Here is a 5835-nt window from a genome sequence, read left to right on the forward strand (position 1 = left end):
ACCCGGTCTCCAGAAATTCATCAAAATTTCCATTTAAGTGTTCCTATCAGTTAACAGCTCTTGCGAGTTTTTCTTTAGGTAGTAAGATTTCAACTGTGACTTAGGATTCACTTGCTTCTCCAGATTTTAGGGTGATGATTTTCCCTGAAACTTAAGTTTTCTGATGAGTCCAAGAAAAGCCATTGATTTTCAGATTACCCAGATTATCTTGTTATAATATGAGAAGTGATGATTTTCATGCTCCTTACATGTTGGAATTGAAACTTTAAGTTGCCCAGTGACGTTTAATATAATTATGAATATGATTAAATTTAGGCCTACCACTTAATTAATTGTTTTATGTTTTCCCTCTGTTTTTTTGTTTAAATAGATTTTATTTTTTTAGAGTAGGTTTAGTCTCACAGCAAAATTGAGTGGAATGTGTAGAGAAACTTTTCATATACCCCAATCCTCTACAAATGCATAGTCTCCTCCATTATCAACATTCCCCACCAGAGTATTACAATTTGTTACAATTGAACCACACTGACACATCATAATCATCATCTGCCATTATAGTACCATACAGAATAACTTCATAGCCCCCAAAATCCTCTATGCTTCATCTCTTGTATTTTTTCATTTTCCCCTTTTTACCTTCAAGTAGATTACTTGAATATTTGTAAAATTTCATTTTAATTTCATCTGTTGGCTTGTTAGCTATACCCTACATTATTTTTAGTGGTGGTTGTAGGGGACTACAATATGCATTCTTAATTTATAAAACTATCTTCTTAGATATAACATTGTGAAATTTCAGACAAAGTGTAAGAATCCTGCAATGATATACTTCTATTTATTGTCCCTTCAGATCTATTGGCAATTCATCCCCTTAGTTTTCTCTCTTTTGAAAATGCCTTTATTTCACTGTCATTCTTGAAGGCTAGTTTTGCTAGCTGTAGAATTCTTGGCTGAGAGGGCTTTTTGTTCTTCATTATTTCAAAGATTTTGTTCCACTGTCTTTTGTCTTCCATAGTTTTAAATGAGAAGTCAGAATTCTTGTTTCTTTGTGTTTAATGTATGGGTTTTATATGGCTGCTTTCAATATTTGCCCTTTATATTTGATTTTTAGCCCTTTGACGCTGATATGTCTACTCTTGGTTTTCTTTGCATTTATTCTGTTAAAATTCACTGGTTTTCTTAAGGCTGTAAACTTACACCTCCAAATTTGAGGGATTTTGGCTATTATTTCTTCAAATATTTTTTCTCCCCCATTCTTTCTTCTGTGTCTATTGATATGATAAAGTGATTTTTCTTTTTCTTACCTTGTTAATGTGATGGATTACATTACTTGATTTTTGAATGTTGAACTAGCCTTGCATGCCCCATATGAACTCCATTTGATCATATATAATTATTTTTATACATTGTTGGATTTGGTTTGCTAATATTTTGCTGAAGATTTTTGCATCTATGTTCATAAAATACATCGGTCTGTAGCTTTTTTCCTCGTATTTGTCCGGTTTTAGTATTAGGGTAATGCTGGCTTCAGAATAAGTTAGGAAGTATTCCTTCTGCTTCTATCTTTTGAAAGAGATAGTAGAGAATTGGTATCATTTCCTCCTTAAATGCTTGGTAGAATTCACCAGGGAAACCATCTGGACCTGATGTGTTCTGTTTTGTAAGATTATTAGTTATTGATTAAATTTCTTTAGTAGCTATAGGCCTATTCAGATTGTCTATTTCTTCTTATATGAGCTTTGGCAGATTGTGTATTTCAAGGTATTGGTCAATTTCATTAAGTTATCAAATTTGTGGGCTTGTAGTTCAAAGGTGTGTTCATGGTTTTCTTTGCTTATGGAACTCTATCTATTTGTTCATATGTTTTCTTTATTATCTTTCTGATGTTCCTGGGATCTATAGTGATGGCCTCTCTTTTGGTTCTGATATTGATAATTCGTGTCTTTTTTCTGTTTCTTCTTAGTCTGGGAAGAGGTTTATTAATTTTTTAGACTTTTCAAATTGCTATCTTTTGATTTTGTTAATTTTTGATTTCCTGTTTTCAATTGTATTGATTTCTGCTTTGACTTTCATTATTTCTTTTTTAAAGCTTACTTTGGATTTAATTTACTCTCCTTTTTCTAGTTTCCTAGGGTGGACACTTAGATAATTGATTTTAGATGTTTTCTTTTCTAATATACTCATTCAATGCTGTAAGTTTCCCTCTAAGCATTGCTTTCATTGCATCCCACAAATTTTGATAACTTGTATTTTCATTTAGTTCAAAATATTTTCAAGTTTTCTTCAAGATTTATTCTTTGACCCATGTGTTATTTAGAAATGTGTTGTTTAATCTCAAAGTATTTTGGGATTTTCTGACTATCTGTCTGTTATTAATTTCTAGTTAATTCCATTGTGGCTTGAGAGCAGATGCTGTGTGATTTCTATTTTTAAAAATTTGTTAAGATGCATTTTATGATACCAAATATGGTCTATCTTGGTGAAAGTCCCACCCGAGTTTGAGAATAATATGTATTCTGCTGCTGTTGAATGAAGTGGTTGATACACATCAATTTTATTCATTTGATTGCTGAGCTTGACTATGTTTTTTTCTGATGAGCTGTCTGCTGGATCTGTTCATTTCTGATGGAGGAGTATCAAAAATCTTCAACTATTATAGTGGATTTCTCCATTTTTTCTTGCAATTCTATCAGTTTTGCCTCCTACACTTTGATGCTCTGTTTTTAGGCACATACACATTAAAGATTGGTATGTCTTCTTGAAGAATTGGGCCCTTTGTTATTATGTAATTCCTGTCTTTATACCTGGTAACTTTCTTGAATTGTAGCTCCCATAATGTCCATGTGTAGCTTGAATTGTAGCTCCCATAATGCCCACGTGTCATGGGAGGGACCCTGTGGGAGGTAATTGAATCATGGTGGTGGGTTTTACCCATGCTGTTCTCATGATAATGCATAAGTCTCACGAGATCTGATGGTTTTATAAAGCGGAGTTTCCCCACACACTTCTCTCTTGCCTGCCATCATGTGTGACTTTGCTCCTCATTTGGCTTCTGCCATGATTGTGAGGCCTCCCAGCCATGTGTAACTGTGAGTCAATTAAATCTCTTTCCTTTATAAATTACTCAGTCTCAGGTATGTCTTTGTCAGCAGTGTGAGAACAGATTAATATCTACCATGTTTGTAATATCTATATTGATATAACTGTATGCCTAGGTGTAGATTTTTTCCATTTATCCTTCTTGGTGTTCTCTGAGCTTACTGGATCTGGAGTTTAATGTGTGATTTAATTAATTGGAGGAAATTACCAGTCATTATTGTCTTGAATATTCCTTCAGTTTCTTTCTCTTTTTCTTCTCCTGATAGTCACATTACTTGCATGTTACAATTTTTTGTCATTGTCCACAGTTCTTGAATATTCTGTTCTTCTCTAACATTTCATTATTTATTCGTTTTCAGAATGTCCAGTTATTCTTTCTTAGAATGTGCATTACCCATTCATTATTGCATGCTGCCTAGTTTTTTCATTACAGACCTTCACATATTAAATCATAGTTGTTTTAAATTAATGGTCTGATAAATATAACATCTTTTCCATACCTGGGTCTGATTCTGATGTTTGCTGTGTTTCTTCAAACCGTGTCTTTTGCCCCTTAATATGCAATTTTTTTTTTTTGTTTAAAGCTGGACATAATGTGCTAGGTAAAAGGAACTGCGGTAAATAGGCCTTTAGTAATGTGATGTCGTAGTAAAGTGTGGGGGAAAAGGAAGCATTCATAGTCCGATGAGTAAGTCTGTGTCCTTTAGTGAGCCTGTGCCCTGGGCTGCAAACCTCATCATTGCTCCTCAGTTCATACCTTCTTCCCCTTAGGTGGGACAGGATGGTTAGAAGGGGCTGGGGGTTGGATATTTCCCTTTCCCCAGGTAAGTTAGTCTGATAAAACCTTGGCAGGTTAGGGTCTGGTAAAATTGCTTTTCTTGAGAGGAGGCCTTATTAGGAGGGACAGAATGCTCTGGCATATTTCAAAATGATTATTTTTCCCCATTCCCTGGTGGAAGCATGAGGAGATATTTCTCTGATCTTCACTGTGATAACCTGATAGAGCTCCTGGAGGTAAAACTAAACTGTGGAGGCTGCCTAATGACTGGGTCCCCCTAGTGTGTTCAACTCTTAGACTTGTCTATTCTGAGCCTCCAGCAATTCGTCTATTACAGTTCAGGTTTTCCTAGCCCACTGCTGATTCCTGCAGAGTTTCTGCTTATGAATTTTTACTTTGGCAAGTTGTGATTCTCTGTATCTGTCTGTCTCTCCAATTTCGGGGGCAGTGGTTTGCCTTGTGATCTCACTTCTCTGATGGTGTAAGCTGTTGATTTTTCAATTTGTTCAGTTTTTTACTTCTTGTTATGACAGACAGAGTGGTGACTTCCAAGCTTCTTACATGCCAGACTGGAAACTAGGAGTTCTTTTCTTTCTTTCTTTCTTGAATTCCATTTACACATGTATTGGACTTTTGATATTGTTCTACTTGTTCCTTTAGTTTTCTCATTAAATATTTTTTCTCAGCCAGGTGTGGTGGCATGAGTAATCCCAGCACTTTGGGAAGCTGAGGTGGGAGGATAGCATGTGCCTAGGAGTTTGAGACCAGCCTGGGCAACACAGGGTGACCCCATCACTACAAAATATAAAAACTTTAGCCTGGCATGATGGCTCACACTTGTGGTCCCAGCTACTTGGGAAGCTGAGGTAAGAGGATCTGCCTGAGCCCAGGAGGTCAAGGCTGTAGTGAGCTATGATCCTGCCACTGCACTCCAGCCCAGGTATTACCCACAGAGTGAGACCCTGTCTCACACACACACACACAAATTCTCTTCTTCACATTAAACAATTTCTCCTGATCTACCTTCATGTTCACTGACACTTCTGTCTGCCATCTTTATTTTGTTGTTAAACCAATCCTGCATACCTTCATTTTAGAAATTTTATATTTCAATTTTAGAATTTGTATTTTGTTCTTTTTTATAGTTTCTATTTTTCTTCTGAGATTTTTATCCTTTCATTCATTAGGAGTGTATTTTCCTTTACCTTACTGAACTTTGTTGAAATAGCAGCTTTATAGTATTTGTTTGGTAATTTCAATGGCAAATTCATCTTATGGTTGGCTTTTGCTTTTCTATCTTCTCCCTTGAGAATGAGTCACATTTTCCCACTTCTTCACATATCAAGAAGTTTTAAATTATATCCAGGATACTGTGAGTTTTATGTTGTATGGTCCGGAATTCTATTATATTTTTCCAAAAAGGATTTATGTTTCTGTGCTAACAGGCAATTTACCCAGTGAGATGCAAATTGCAAACTCTGTTTTGCCTATGGTAGGTAGCAGCTTATATATCAGTTTTGTTCTTTTAGTTTCAACTGGAAGTTGTTTTGGCTCCGTCATCTGGTTCTTCATACAAGAAAGATAAAGGTTTTTTGTTGTTGTTTGTTTGTTTGTTTGTTTTTTTGACAGCGTCTTACTCTGTTGTCTAGGCTGGTGGAGTGCAGTGGCACAATCATAGCTCACTTCAGCCTTGACCTCCCCGTCTCAAGTGAGCCTTCTACCTCAGGCTCCCGAGTTGCCACAATGCCCGGCACATCTTTTTGATTTTTTGTAGAGATGAGATCTCACTATTGTTGCCCAGGCTGTTCTCAAACTCCTAGACTCAAATGATTCTCTTTGGCCTCCCAAAGTGCTGGGATTACAGGTGTGAGCCAATGCACCCAATTTAGAACGTTTCTTTTTTTTGAAACAAAACAAAACAAAACAAAGCAAAGTATAAGCCACCTTGCAACATGCCA

The sequence above is a fragment of the Gorilla gorilla genome, chromosome 19 (assembly GCF_029281585.2).
Source record: "Gorilla gorilla gorilla isolate KB3781 chromosome 19, NHGRI_mGorGor1-v2.1_pri, whole genome shotgun sequence".
NCBI classification, from domain to species: Eukaryota; Metazoa; Chordata; class Mammalia; order Primates; family Hominidae; genus Gorilla; species Gorilla gorilla.